This window comes from Podarcis melisellensis (genome assembly GCF_964234715.1).
Source record: "Podarcis melisellensis genome assembly, chromosome: 7".
Classification (NCBI taxonomy): Eukaryota; Metazoa; Chordata; class Lepidosauria; order Squamata; family Lacertidae; genus Podarcis; species Podarcis melisellensis.
In genome coordinates, this window is record NC_138539.1 from 59,994,405 (window position 1) to 60,011,074 (window position 16,670).

The window sequence follows — 16,670 nt, forward strand, 5'->3', positions numbered from 1 at the left end:
ATATCTTCTATTTTATTGAACTGAAATTGAATATATATATATATATATATATATATATATATATATATATATATATATATATTAAAAATATACAACTAAAGGCTCTGTGGTAAATGTAGACGGGCCCCAATCTTCTAGGCTTCGGCATCAAAACACTTTGACAGGTGTTATGGTGTCAGTTAGAGGGAGTGGGCAGAACACAAGGGAACAACTTCAGTCAGAATTACTCACAGGACATCTCCCACTTGATTTTTTTTCTAGTTGGTTGTAATTCTGCACAGGAATAGATATGAACTGAACTTGGCCACTGGTTCATAGGATTGGAATCAAACTGTTGCTGAGTTCTTGAAATGGGGGGTGGGGGCTTTTTCATAAATGTTTTGAAGAAACATTGTATTGTGTTAAATGTCTTTATCATACTGGTTCATGTGGGATAACCAGCCCTATATAACGAACATGCTTAATTCTAATTAATGCATAAAGGGTTTAATACCAGTAAACTGTCCTGTCAAGCTTAGCTAAGTCAATTCAATCAAGCCTATTATTGTTCTTCTCCAATCTACCTGGGAGGTTCAGCGTGTGAAGAGGTTTGAGCTGGTTGCTCAAGCTCAACCGCATGGCTCTCACAATCCGCTCCTGAGTTCCTATAAACAATAATTTAAGAACTTTCACCATTTTGGAACTAAACTAAGTTTTATTGCCTGTGGAACTTTTCTGAATGCTGGATTGAAAAGCACATGAATCAGACCTTTGGAGAGTTTGTAATTAAACCATTATTATCTTCCCAGACATGGTATTCCTCTATGCTAGGGACAGAAGGAAACTTTGGAAAGCAACATTTTAAGGGGACATTTTGGAACTCACTTGGAGGGGCATAGTTTAAAGGTCTAACCACCCTATATTTCCATGCTGTTGCATATTCTGTGACTTTAAATCTTTAAATTCATATGTTCATACATTAAGCAAAGACTCTGGAACAAGCAGAATGGTACACTTGCAACCCTAAAGATGACAGGATCTAATGCTACTACCTCAGTGGATTTGACTATGTGGAAAATCATCAACTGACAACGGCCTCTTTCTTGGGCCAGTTTGCTCCCAGTCAGCTGCACAGTAACTGCAATGATTTTCTGTTTCCTATCTATTTATTTAAAAAATTTCAACAGTTTTTAACAACTGCATTTTCTCCCTAAGTCTCTCCCAGGTCCTATTGTTGAGGTACAAATTTAATTACTGTGATGCATTACAACCTCCCCAGAGCTTTCAAAATGATTTTGTACATGTCTTTCCATCACTTCCTCTAGTGCTGCTACTGCCACCACCACCAATGAAAATCTACAAAATCCCAAGTTTTTGAATATACTTTTCTAAAAAGAAGCAAAAAGACTCTTGGCAGAGCTGTCATTAAAGCCATTTAAGTCTGCAATAATGTTTCACTATCCTTAAAGTGTCGCGGCCATTAAAGTGAGATGAGCTCTGCAACCCCAGAGTCGTCTGCGACTGAACTGAATGGTCAGGGGTCCCTTTACCTTTAAACTTTAAACTACATCAGTTATTCAACAACAAAAAGTACATAAATTATCTATTTGCCAACATATTGCTTTCTGGAATGATGTTTTTGAACTAGATAGCATTTGAACTAGATAGCCTTAGCTGAGGCAAGAACACACACACAAATTCTAAGCTGCATCTGTACACCTATTTTGCCTTAGGGTATACAGTGTACCATGTGTCATAGCATAAAGAAGCCACAATCACAGCTGCTTCTTAGCAGTGATCTAAACTCTTTCCACATTTCTTATTGACCTCTATCTAGAGAACTATGTCCAGTTCTATGCCCCCACTTTTCTCAGAATCATCTAGATTAAATGGATTTTGTAAATACTGATATCATGAGCATTGGTATTTTCCTCCATTGATGATTCATTGTTATTTATCATTTCAAGAGTTTGTAGACTGCAAGCACTTTGGGCTGCAATTGATAACTGACCACACAAATGGCAAAGAAAACAAAAATATAGTGGATTAAGAGTTCAGGTGTAAGTTTCTCTCTGACTGCATGGAAAACAGAGATAAAGCAGAAGATAGGCTACATCTTAGTCACTCCCCTGTAAAAGGCATCAACTTGCAAAAGAATCAGCCAGCCATGAGATTTCAAAGCTTTACCTACTGACTCATAACAAACACATTCATCTAGCTACTATTCAGCAGCACTCCATTCTGTCAAAGAACTGCAAGTTCTTTCCTAATCAATACAAACAAGCCTTGCACAATCTTGTTAAGATGGGGTTTTCTCCACAGTCCATTTGAAAAGATGATCTGTCTGTAAAATCTGTAAAGAATAGTCATTAAAGTCAACTAAAAATGTCAACCTACACTTTCCAAGTCCGCATTTATAAGCTATCTTACTGTGAGAAGTGTTACTGTGAAACAAACCTGTGTCCTAAGCAGTGTCTGTTAAATGTGAGTTAGTAAGATTTTAGCTGTCTTCCACATGCTTCTCATTCCCCTTCTTTTTCCCTTCTGTTAAAATACCTTAATACATAAATTCCCTTCAGCATTTAGGGAACCTCTAGTGAACTGGGCTACAACCCCAAGCACTCTTATTAGGAAGCAAGCTCAATAAACATATTTTGGATGTTGCTGTTGACCATTCCTCTGACATCCCCTTCAGTCACAGTCATAACAGACAACAAAGAATACCCTTTAGTATTCTTATGTTGTAGTAGTTTAACTTAAGGCAATGAATACATCCATGCAAGTGGCTATGCTGAAGAGGCACCCCTCTACCCTAGCTTTTGACATCTGAGATATGTTTTCTCAGGACCCACCCTATTCATGTGACTGCAATTTGTTTTAACTCTTTTTATTATTGAATTTTAAATTGTTGTAACCTGCTCTGGGACCTGCTGATGAAAAGGAGACAATAAACTGAATCATAATCACCATCCTATAAAGAAAGGATGGAAGTGACTCACATTGTGTTAGTTGCAGATTAATTTTTGAGGCTCTTTGGTTCTATTAAAATTAATTTCTAGTCAGGTTGCAGAAAGAAATTAGAGTATGTGTTCACAAAACTCAAGTAATCATTTGGAAGATCAAATTTACTCATTTTCACGAATTCATTATGTTTCACTAATTTTAAGAGTCTGATGTTAAGTTTTCACATTTATGGCTAATGATTCCATAGCACTCATCACAGAATACTCATTTACAATACAAGTGATGTCAACTCCATGAAATGAAATGAAATTTAACCATGGCCCTCTGGGTCAAGGTGTATTAACAACACAACCTCCTGTTCTTAACAATTTGTACATTCCTACTGTCACCCTCATCAGGCAGATGAGAGAAATAAGAACCCATTTCTGAAGAACAACACTAGGATTTACTATCAGTAATGGGACAGAATACACTTTTTTAAATGACACACTTTAGAGAAGGATTAAAGCAAGCTATTATTAACAGAAATATAATTTGAATTAACAAAAAGCTTTCCAGAGAAACCAGAACTAAAGAAACATAAAAGATGTATAGGTGATGATCTGTCAACATAATAAAGATTCTATTTGAGAAACTTACTTTCCTATTTCAGTTAAACCTCACCTGGTTATCTGCATCCAATTCACTTATTGTAAAACTAGCATTTCAGTTCTTTAGAATAACATAATAATATGATGTACACAGCTACATTTGTATTTATAATTAATTTCCCCAGATAAACAATTCTAGCAATTATTCTCAAGAGTAGAACTCATTTCTTCCATCACAGCTCAAATGAGGTGACCTACAGAGCACACCGTAAGCTACGTCTGGTCTCCAAGCCTTTTCATGGGAGTCGGGACTCAGGAGAACTAATTTGATACTAGAGCTTTTTAAAGATAAAGTACTATGAATGTTGAGATTTTCATATATGTGTTATATTCTTAACTGATAACAAAAAAACAAAGAGGATGCACAACAAAACTGTTCAATGTAATGAAACTAAAAATACAGTATATTAATACATTTATAGTAATTGGAGATTTTCAAAGTCACATAAAAATTGTCAAAAGAGCATACTTTTGCTCAAGCAACAAGGACCACCAGCCTTCTACAGCAGATTGTGGGAGTACACAGGAAGTGCAAAGGTGAGGAAGGGGAAGTCCCATTCCCTAAGTGAAGTCCGTTCCACTCATGGAAATCCCATCAGATGTCAAGGAAATAAGCAACTATCTGACTTTTAGAAGACATCTGAAGGCAGCCCTGTTTAGGGAAGTTTTTAATGTTTGACCTTTTATTGTTTTTAATATCCTTTTGGAAGCCGCCCAGAGTGGCTGGGAACGCCTGACTAAATGGGTGGGGTATAAGTAATAAATTATTATTATTATTATTATTATTATTATTGACAAAACTGGATGTCCAAATGGAAATTAATATTAACTTCAATTTTATCAAGCATTACACAAAAGGAATTATGACAACTTTGGCAGTGTGTATCTCAAATGATTCCGAAGCACACAGTTTTCTTACTATACAAAATTGAGCAGTATTCACAACTTAAATAGTTATACTTGTTCTAAAGCTAATAGGCTAGAATTCTCAATCCTCTGTCTTGCATTTTTGTTAGATACTTTGTTACCCTAACAAGGCGGCTTCAAGCCAGGTGGTAAACCATATAGAACACAGCCAAAATTTAATAAAATTACACAGAAGGCTATCACCCCTCTATCTATGTGCTTATGCATGGTGAAGAAGAGAAGGCAACTGAACTGGCTACTTAGATCAGTTACTGAAATGAAGTTGAACTAGTGAATAAAATATGTCCTTATTATGCTGGATTTCACTAGTCAAAGATTACCGCTCCGAGCAAGGTAGTCTGTTTAACTTCAAGAATGGCTCTGCATATATCACACCTGTCTGGAGTTACAGTAATGTGTTTCTAGAAGGCACAGACCAGGTTTCAACATCTGGAAGCAGACCATTAAGAAAAAAGTAATTACCGAAATTACCATGAAGGAAGACATCTTTTTTAACAATGATAAACTTGAAAACCACTGAGGAAACCATGGTAGTTCTGAAACTATTGTGAGTGGGAGGAGAAAACATACTAGGAACTGTGGGAACTGCCGTAACGCCATGCTGGGGGGGCAGATAGGAGGAATGAGGTCAGGACATATTAAGTGTCTGCTAATGAGTGTACTTTGTTGTGAAAGGAACTGGCAGTTGATGGTTATGATGGTTGTGCTATCAGTTTCCCCTCTGGAGCCATGAGACCTCTCAAAAACCAAGTTGGGAGATAAGTGGGTGTGGAAATTCTGAAAGCTGAGAATATCTGCTGCACAATGAACTTGTAAGCAATACCTACCCTTGTTTCATCTTTGCAGTCTAGTCAAATATTTACAGGTTAGTTTTGTCAATGCATTAGTTAAGCTATTTGATTCTGCCTTCAATAGCTCACCCTTAAGGCTATATGAAAGCTCTCTGTAGGGAATCATCTTGATACAGAAATTAGCTTTGACAGGACTATATTTGATACTTCAACTGTCATGCCACATTTCAAATCAAAAGGAAGTCACAAGGTACTGTAGGATTTACATTATATCAAATAGACTCTGCCTTAAGAGTTCCGAAACAAATAGCCCTTACTTTAAGCAAGTATTTCCTTTTGAAGGACCATTTCATGTCCAAAAAAAGAGACAGCAATTTCAAACATTGTAAGTTCCCTTGTTTGGGAAGCATTGACCTGGAAGTTTTTGTTCTTCTTAGCTAAATGCCAACAGTTCTTAAATTTTCAGATAGTTGAGTGTTTTTCTTTTTTACAGAACTAGCGCCTTCAGTCTTTCTGAAAAGCAGTAAGATAACGTGAATGGCTTGTATCAAACTAAGTTTGACTCAGTGTAAAACTACCAAAATTAATAAACCCAAGTTAGTCACATTCATTAATTTCAATGGGTGGGGTTCACCTAAACAGTCCTGTTAGAAGTCCTACACAAGGATTTCAACTTGCACAATGGGTTTCCCCCTATTCTCACCCTCCTCCTCCCAAAGCTGCCTGAGCAGGTCGGAAGAATCCCCAGAACAGTGTGCAGGGAGAGGAGAGGTGAGATCATTCTATCTGGCAAGCTGCAATGCTTGCAACAGATTGAAAAACTGAAAATTGCAACGTTGAATAGGTCTGCTCTAAGGAAGACCACCACTGGATACATCCCAATCACCCAGTTATCTTGATAAAATTACATTATTTTATGTAACTTCTCTTGTAAAATAATAAGTAGGCTTGAGCTAATGTTCTAGTTGCAGAGAGCAAGGTATTTTCTACTTGAGTCAAGCAGATAAAAGCAGACCCAGACTTAGTCTGAGCAGTCTTCATAATTATTTATTTTGCATTTAATGCATTACTCTTATATGGAATGTATTCATTTGAAACTTAACTTGTCAGTGCATCTCTTTCAACCTTAGGTTGAGGCTGGTAGGGGGAAAGACCACAGAGATCTCAAGTGTAGGGCTGGGCAAGGTACTACTCCCAGACAGGGAAACTAGGGCTTTCTTCTTGTATCAAATACAAAAATGAGCATCCAGCAACAAAGCTGGCTGTCAGGCACTTTGGAAACACTGAAAAGGGGACTTTGAAAGGTAGGCAAGGCAATGCACCTATCTAAAATCATAATGATGTCAGATGACTCACAAGTGAGTTATCCAAAAGGTTTGTCTGCAGGGGTGGGGACAGTTAAGAATCTGACCTGCTGAGCCAAAAAGATTCCCCATCCCTGCTAATAAAGTAATGTGGCAACCCATCTAAAACCAAAAACACACCACCCAACACCACCAGGGAAAAACATTTAGTCCAACATACTCCCTACTGTGCTTGTCTTCTACTGGTAGGAAGATTACACATGAGCACATGCGTGTTCAAAACATTATGACACAGTGGCCTATTAAAATGGCAATCCCAGAGCTGAGAGAGTTCCAGGAATGATCAGATCTATAGTCAATCAGGGCTCAAGACAAGGTAAACAGGAGTGAGATAGACTGAACCGGAAGGAAAGCTGTCCAGAGACCTCTATTGTGAGCTGTTGAACAGCCAACTCACCCCCTTCCTACTTACCAGATGCACTTGGGGAAGCCTCCTATTGAGAGACCCCTGCTTTCCTTAAAGCCAGGCAAGCATTTCTCATCCATTATCTGTCTCACACCAGGTCTGCCTCTGTCTTAGCTCCTGGGGGCTACAGGGAAGAGGGAGAAGCTCGATCCATGGTGTGGTGTAGGGAATTAGACTGATGAGTTAGACTGCTTAACAGATTCTTCAAGGCATTCCATGAGGACAAAATTCCTTGGACAAAATGCCTTCAGTGTCTAGGTCAGACTAACTCTTGACAATATGTTTACATACACCAACTCTAGTCTGACTCATGTTTTACTTTCATTCAGGATCCATACAATACTTCCTTGCAGCCCTGTTTAGGGAAGTTTTTAACATTTGGTGTTTTGTTGCTTTTTTACATATTCTGTTGGGAGCCGCCCAGAGTTGCTGGAGAAACCCGGGGAGATGGGCAGGGTATAAATAATAATTATTATTATTTCTGTATCAGGTTACGAATCACTCACTTCTACTTCAAAGCTATTTGCATCTGTTCACTATTTCAGATGCACTGTAGGAAACAATCCCTTATGTTAAATCTTCCAGCAAGTTTTATATTAAGCTTTCAGCCTCCATTTATAGTGGATTCTACATAAGCATTTCCAAGTCTAGACTAAAATCAAAGTTCTAATGCGAACACATCCCAAGCACTCAGAATACTCAGCTTTATTTATCTCTCTGATGTATGACCATCTATTCTCTAATCATCCAGCTCTAAGCATATGGAAACAAGCTGTTCTATAAACCATTTGCGGGCAGAGGTCTAAGAGAGTTTGACTCTCTGTATCAACTTTCATTTTAAAGTAACATCTTTTGTATCTTGCTTATTGATATCAACATGGCCCTTCCATGTTACTAGGGTCTAATTTGGATTTTGACCTACTGAGGCTGCTTTCTGGGCCAGATTCAACCAAGTTGTTGCCCTAGCAGAAGCCAGAAAATAAGCCCCCCTGAACCCTCCCCAAATGTGTTCACTCTTAGTTTCTTCCTACCTTCAGTCAGATATCCACCAAGCACTTCAAAACCAAACTAAGAATTCAAAGTTAGTTGTAAAAGCCACATAAGTTCATTTATATTATTGTTATCAAGCACTCGGAACACTCAAACTTGACTGCTCAATCTATTGTTTAAACCCACACTATCATCTATATTGTTGCATGAGAGTATGGATATAGATCACTCATGAAGATTAGCATAAACAACTCGAGTGCTAGAATATTGTCTGGCTAGCTCAAGTAATAGTCAGCTTTTCATAAGAACATCTAAATGTACTGATTTTCAGTACAAATATGTGCTGGAACGAAACCTTCACTGTGATTATCTGTGCTGCCAATCTCTTTCAGATTATCATTGCTTTATTCACCACCATCACCACTTAGGTGCTTTCCCAATGGAGCAATTGACAACAACAAATGTATTTTGTTTCATTATTTAGCCATACATCATGGCACAATCTTATTCTGAAAATTTGCCAGTTAAGGATCTATAAGATTCAGCAGAAGACTTGCTATATTGGTAGAATACCAGGTATGATACTGCCATGACAGATTCACCCATTTATCCGGCATCTTCCACCAGTATAATATCTAAAGCAGAACACATGCTGTATCCTATATACATTCCAACAGTGGAACTTCATATCAGCCCCAGACCAAGTGCCAAGAAATTTCTCTCATTGACTTCAATGGGGGGTGTTATTAAAAATTGCAGCCTCTCTACTGAAAACCACCCTACCCATGTCCCACAACAGAGTGTAACATATGGTATAACGGTAAAGGACCCTGGATGGTTAAGTCCAGTCAAAATCGACTATTGCATGTGGTGCTCATTTCTACTTTCAAGCCAAGGGAGCCACCATTTGTCTGCAGACAGCTTTCTGGGTCATGTGGCCAGCTTGACTAAACCGCTTCTGGCACACAGGACACTGCGACAGAAGACAGAGCACACGGAAGCATCATTTACCTTCCTGCTGTAGCAGTACCTATGTATCAGGGAAGTTCCCTGTTCAGGGAAGTTTTTAATGTGTGACATTTTACTGTATTTTTAATCTTTGTTGGAAGCCGCCCAAAGTGGCTGGGGAAACCCAGCCAGATGGGCGGGGTACAAATAATAAATTATTATTAAATTATTATCATCTTCTCACACGGGTATGCTAGGTTGGCAGGAGCTAGGAAAAAGCAACGAGAGTTCACCCTATCACACAGATTCAAACTGCTGACCTCACGATCCATAAGCCCACCTGCGTCTCATAACATATGGTGTAACTCAATGCCAAACCACAGCATATCATCACCAATATATTCACCACACACAGGGAGACCACAACTCAAGGTAACAGGGCATGCTACATACTGCTACATTTCTCTGGTCCCATGCCAGGTATATTATCTTTAGAATCCAGATACAAATATCCAACAGCAAACCTCACTCCAACAATGAGGGTGCCAGGATGGAGCACCCCATACAGGTAAGCAAGAGATCAGGGGCAACCATGACACAATGCAGAATTGTTCCAAATGCTTCCCTTGTCTCCCATCCCTACATCAGCCATACATGAACACTGTGTCTTCCCTGAACCGCATTGTTGTTAACAGTAAAATGTACTTTCAGCAGAAAGTAATACTTTCCACATTAAGGTGAAGCACTCATCCCAACACTGCAGGTAAGCTATTAGCAAAGGCCAAGCACTCAAATTCAACTACTGCTATTGAACCCCATTATCCCTAATGCATTGCAAGAGCACACTCAGACTTCCACTGCAACCCCCAAGGATGAAAAAGGGGTGTGTACTCACTGCAGGAGGAACACATGAGCACTTGGGTGGTACCACTCTCCCTTGTCTCTTTCTGCCTTTCTACCTATTCTGCATCCAGATTCAGCTATAATCCAGCTGCTGCCTACTACTCATTACTCTTGGTCTCCTCAGGCTGACTGTTCCGCAGCTACCACTGTAAGCTCCATGGCAGACAGTTTTGCAACAAGTGAAGATACTCCTAACATGAAGCAGGTATGGGTGGTGCAAAGAACAGGACAAGCACCCTGTTGGAGTGGCATCTTGCCAATCCCAAATGTTTGGCTTTTCCTTGCAGGATTTACTGAGTTCTACCCCACCCCAGATGCTGATCAATCAGGGCTATAACTGCCACATGTGTTGTTTCCTTATTCCCAGAGACTGATAAGGATTGCTTTTCCACACTCTAGCGTGATCTGGCTTCAGCTGACCTCAGGATGGAAATCACAGAGGCTGAGAGTTTGAAGGGTTTAGGAGTGGCCCTTCACACCTGTTCAGTCAAGGATCCTTTACCATGAGGTTAGAATGCCTCTTAGGATGTACAGCAGGGAATGAAAATAAAAGCAGACAGTGAGCCCTGCACAGTGCTATCCAGTAGAACCAAGCTATCAGGCAAAATAGCAGGGTATGTAATGGATTGATCACATAGGTTGCCAGGAGTGAGGCAAACGAAAAGGACTGTTGGCCCATACACAGGCTGAGTTATTGGTACCATGCAGCACTCCTCTGATTAGCTCAGGTGTGCCTGGTATGGAGTAATACTCAGATTGAAACTTGGGTCCCTTGCATGTAAAATGTGAGCTGTTTCACCCAGCTAGGATTCCTTCTGCATTCCTGGCATCTATGCAGGTGTTGAGGTTGGCAGAAGAGAAGACAAATGGCTCATTATGTGCTTGATTGTTGTCAGCTGTTATAGTATATGGTTTCAGGCACTGCTCCATGGTGTTTGCAGCATGACTTCAAGTCCTGAAATCACATTCTCTTTTGCCTGACATGACTTTAACCAGGCTACATTTGCCCTTTTTTCTGGTGGACCTGAAACTGCCATGTCCTGCTTCCCAGTCCAATATTGTATACAGTGAGCCTCTGGAGGTTGATGCTGTCAATGCCTTTTGCTGCATGTGCTGACCCCTGGGCTGTGGGGCAAGAGTCTTTGTGTCACCAGATGATATTGAACCTTTATTCCAGTAGGGCTGCATGTACTCTCTGCCCATATAGCTATGATGGTAACATACTGTGCAAGCTTTCCTTCTTCCATTGAGACTGTATGTTGTGCTCATACAATAGTAGGTGTACGACACAAAGGGATTTGAACCCCTGGTCTGTAGGTATGCCTACAGACTGGCAGGGTCATTGCATGCTGTGCCTGGAGCTGATGGAGATGCAATTGGGGTTGTGCTCCTCTCATGCATTAATTGTCAATGTCTGTACAGGTCAGGAGAGGCCAGCTCACAACAGAATGACTATGTGAAGCTCTACCTTGGGCCTCCAAAACAAACCCTAGACAGGGGAAGCATGTGGGCATTGTCACTGGAACAGTTTCCCCATGGTAGTGTGATGGGGGCAGTAATCTAACAACATCTGGGAACTCAGTACTGGAAAAGGCTCTTTTAGACTTCAGAGGCGCTTCAGTGTTTGCTTAACTAAAACACACACACACACACACACACACACAAACATGCTAACATGTAACACAGGACAAAACAAAGCAACGAAAAGACACCGCAAGAAGAGTGAAGACTATAAAGAATAACACACAAAATTCTGAGTGCCAACTTGCAGAAATGTGAGTTTATGCCTTTTTTTAAAAAAGCAAGAACTGTAAAATGGAATTCTCACTTTGGATAATAATTTCTGCCATTTTTGAATTAGTACATCATTTATTTATTTTTAATAGTGGAAATAGAGTAAAGTAATAACATTTTTTTGATAACACTAATCTGGAAACATTGCCCAACTGCATGAAAACATATTCTACACTAGAATTTATACCAAGCATATATCTTATAGCAAGCATATAGTTTAATCATGCATAGACTATGTATTTGAAACATTAAAAAATCAAAACTGCATCTTTCATATGAAATTTTAGTCAAAACTTTAAAAAAACTAAAAGTGATTTTGATTGTTTCATTCTTCACATATGTGGGGAAATGCTCTTTTAAAAACATGGCTTTGCAATGACTGCTTTAAAAGCAAAAAGGAACACATCAGAAACCAACCTCTCATTTAAACATTACTAGCAGAAAAAAAGGTTCTGGATTGGTATACCACTCTTATATCACTCTTTTTCTCCAATCTACCAAATATGAAACAACCTGCTTCATGTTAAAGCATGCTTGTACTAAAGGATGCCAGCAGTCAACATTACAGAAATGATTCAACAGAAATGGATTCCTGACTACTGTTCCCTAATATCATATTTAATTTTAATGATTTCTTTTTTAAAGAAAGAAGTGTGTACTAGGCAAATTTTATCCAATGCCTGGCAATGTACATTTCTATGAACTCTTACATAATTACAGACCTAGATCATCATCAGCTTAGATTCACGCCTGCAAAATTTCATTTTATAATCAAGGCAAAGGAATAACAATGCCTGCTATAAATATGCAGGGATATTTTTTTTCATTTACTCTTCTCAGCTACATAAATAAGATCTCTAGCTATTCCACTATCAGAATACACAGTACAAGTCAAGCAAAACAAAAGCTCAAAAAATAGCTTACAAATTACTTTAACTGGCATTTTAATACAATAAGAGCTTTAAAGATGAAAACCATTAATAAACTTTCACCTACAAGAATTCTTCCGATTATTCTCAGTGGTTCCTGGAGAAGACATGGCAGAGAGAAACAGGCAAGTAAACAGAAGCACAGTGCTGATCAAGTGAAACCTCCAATTACTAAGCAGCTCTAGTGATGTACATCTTTCCCGTCGTAAAAGAATGATACTACACATCCATTCCCCCACTCGAGAACTACACAGGACAGACCACATCAATTGGTCATTCACATAAAACTGAAACAAACAAGGACAAATTCTTCCACTGTTGCTCCATAAACTGAACATAAGCTGTCAGGAGATGTGGTATTCCAGAATGCATGCCTATATCTGGGAGCTACCACATGCCGTTTGAAAAAGGGGTGGTAAGTGGTCATAAGGAATACACTAACAGCTAATACTTGATTGTCTAACAAAATGCAATACATTATTCAATTAAGCCACTGATGAACAGATTTCAGTTTAAATAGGAACAGTTTATTTGGCTCTCCCCTCCCAAAATTACCAATTATGATTGTGCTTAATAACCCTTCAGAACAGATTATGTACTAGTCTTGCTAGAAATGCATTTTCCCCCTTTTGCATGTGTGTGGTGTGCACACACACGTGCATATACAGAGAGAGAGTCTGAACTTGAAATCACTGTGCTAATGTGCGATACACACATCACACAAATTATTCAATCACAGCTTATGATGATTTGCTCTGTTAAGCCAAATACTCATTAACATTCCTGTGCCTGATAATCTCAACAATGTGAGTTTTCACAATTTAGAAATCCTTTCTCAAGCAAAAAACAAAAAACTTGATTTAAATGCAAGCATACAGTTAAACCTGTTTGTGCACAGTGGGAGAAAAAAGGGGGGGCAAAGTGTTCTCTCCCAGATTTTAACTGCTCTTTTTATACCTCATCCAGTTGTACATTCTGAGCTACCCAGTATTATACATGCAACATTGTAATTGTGGGAGCATCATACGTTTACACAGGAGCATTATGTTCCCTCTTTTTGCACTATTTTAAGGCTGCAATTTGAAGCTAGTTTCATTAACAGAAACATCACCTGCATACCCTCACTCGTCATTATCTGCTCAACAGGCAACAGTAAGGAATACACTGCGTATCTCAGTAAAGACATACGGAATAATTCAACATCATGCTATGCCAATCGTTCTGTCAGGGCATGCATTTCTACTTGCCATATGGAATAGCACTCCCCCCACCACCACCACCACAGTTCTAGGAGTTCTCCAAACTTCCCACCCCAAAACAATTTCAAGGGGCAAAGAGGGCAAGGGGGAAGCTCCATTGTGCAAGACACAAAGTTCTTGTTCAAGCTTCTACTGATGTGTCTCACTTGCTGAATCCCTGCCATACAGTATATAACTTGCAAAGTTCAGAAAAAGGCTAACATTAAAATTGTCATTAAAATTATCCAAGATATCCCTACCTCCCACCACCAACCTAGAAAAAAAACCATTAGAAGTACAGTTGAAGGCTCATATCACTAGAAATGGAGGATATAAAACAGAACTAATCAATTCATACATATCTCAAGGCAATTATATCGGATCTTATAGCCACCGAGACCATATAACACTGGTCCTGAAAGACCTACATTGGCTCCCAGTATGTTTCAGAGCACAATTCAAAGCGCTGACGCGAACCTTTAAAGCACTAAACGGCCTCAACCCAGTATACCTGAAGGAGTGTCTCTACCCCCATCGTTCAGCGCACACAGTGAGGTCCAGCACTGAGGGCCTTCTGGCGGTTCCCTCTCTGCGAGAAGTGAGGTTACAGGGAACCAGGCAGAGGACCTTCTCAGTAGTGGCACCTGCCCCGTGGAACGCCCTCCCATCAGATGTCAGAGAAATAAACAACTATCCGACTTTTAGAAGACACCTGAAGGCAGCCCTGTTTAGGGAAACTTTTAATGTTTGAAGTTTTATTCTGTTTTTAATGCTCTGTTTAAATCCGTCCAGTGTGGCTGGGGAAACCCAGCCCGATATGCAGGGTAGAAATAATAAATTATTATCACCACCATTATCATCATCATCAAGTGTTTCCTCTTACCACAAGCTTTTACTGAGAGTTTTAATTAACATTTTAGTTTATTAATCAGCAGGTGGCAATTTTAATCAGTAAAACACAGGGATTGTGGTTTATTTTGCTCCAACCAGGATCAATAAGCTAAGATCCTTGGTTCAGATGTAGCACTAAGTCAGGGATAATAATTTGTTCCCTTCCAGCATGAGTAGAATAAAGAGAAGCATGTACAATTCACTAACGTACAGTAAGCCAATGATTTATGGCTTACAGTGACATGCAAATGTAGCCAATATATTTGCAGCATGGTTAACAACCTTAATCTAGTCTATTGATGTTTATCCCTGTGCAGTATCAGTAACACAAACAAATACAGCATCATGTACTTTCCTTGCCAGTATTGTACTTTCTATGGGGGGGGGATGAGTGGCAGCCATGTTGCAAATAAAACCTTTAATTATATCCAAGTATTCATAGAAAATGGTTAGGACTTCTCAGATACATCTACTCCCTCACAGACAATTCTGGATCACATCACTATTTAAGACATGTTTCAAGACCAGTTCTCATCTCCACATGAAACTGTTAGAAAGTATTGAAAACTTTATTACATTTTTTTTCAAAAGATCTGAAGGGGGGGGAGGCAGATTTCAGCTGGCATTGCCTATTCTACTAAAAATATCTGTAGCTGAAACTCATATTGCAATTTAGAACAAAGAAATAATCAAGTATGCCTTACAGCTGAAATGGAAGTGTCCACTTGAATACATACATTTGGAAATCACTGACATTTTATGGCAGTCAAAATTAGTTTTTCAATAATTACAATAGTTGCTTCACGGGAGAAATAAAATTAACTATTATATGAAACTGGGAAGTCAGAAATATATATTTACTATTCATCATCATTGTAGTTTACAACAGAGCTTCCCAAATACACACAGTTGTACAACTTTATTAATATTAACTTTAATTGCTAACCCTTTCTATATCAAATGATCTAAGAGCAAGTTATAATCCATAAAATAACATAAACTACAAAAATCAATAGTCGTAAATATAAATTAAATATAAATTAATCCTTGGAATATCGAAAGCAACCAGTTCCTCCAATTTCTATATTGAGTTTTAACATATGCCAGTGACACCATTCTCCTCTTGTCAGGGACTGGTACATTCAGACAGCAACCAGGACATCCCAGAAGACATGCAAGGCACTGAGCAGTCGTACCTCGGAAGCCGGATGGAATCCATTCCAGAAGTTCATTCGACTTCCAGAATGTACGGAAACCAAGGCGCAGCTTACAATTGGCTGCAGGAACCTCCTGCAGTCAACCAGAAGCTGCGGAACACACATTGGATGTTCGGGTTCCAAAGAACGTTTGCAAACCGGAACACTCACTTCCGGGTTTCTGGTGTTCAGGAGCCAAAACGTTCGAGTCACAAGGCGTTCGACTTCTGAAGTATGACTGTACTCTGTACTGATTTTTGTTGCTGACAATTAAATTTTATGCAAACAGCTCAAACAGAGCTGCAGCTAATGGCCCCCAAATACTTGAGTGAATAGCCAGGTCTTAACTTGGTGCCAAAATGAAACCAATCGCAGTGCCAATCAGGCCTCCAAGCGGGCGGGGGAATTCCACAACTGGGGTGTCATAACAAATAGGCCATCTCCCACAACTCCACATAATGCCCAGCTTTTAGAGGTGGGATGCAGAAAAAGACCTCATTCCCAATAGACCTCTCTAGGCCGAAGGGTATAAAGAGAGCACACTCCAGGAAGCATCAAGTTCCGAAGTTCTTTAGAACTTTGATGCCATCACTAACACCTTGAAATCAAACGGAAAACATACCAGGTCCTAGGACAAATAATTAAACAGTCAGCCTAGGGGCACTTAGAAAAGGATGCTGTAATTACTAACAGCGAGAAT

The 16,670-nt window shown here is 39.3% G+C and overlaps 1 protein-coding gene and 1 long non-coding RNA gene across 3 annotated transcripts in view; one reads left to right on the forward strand and one right to left on the reverse strand.

The window, feature by feature from the left end:
• DTNBP1 (dystrobrevin binding protein 1) overlaps window positions 1-16,670 on the reverse strand; it is a 44,410-nt gene that overhangs the window by 11,080 nt on the left and 16,660 nt on the right. The gene's annotated exons all lie outside the window — the stretch shown is intronic.
• On the forward strand, window positions 9,021-10,920 carry LOC309374481. The gene is made up of 2 exons (XR_014170603.1): window positions 9,021-9,587; window positions 9,994-10,920. It is a non-coding gene; the product is annotated as an uncharacterized lncRNA (long non-coding RNA).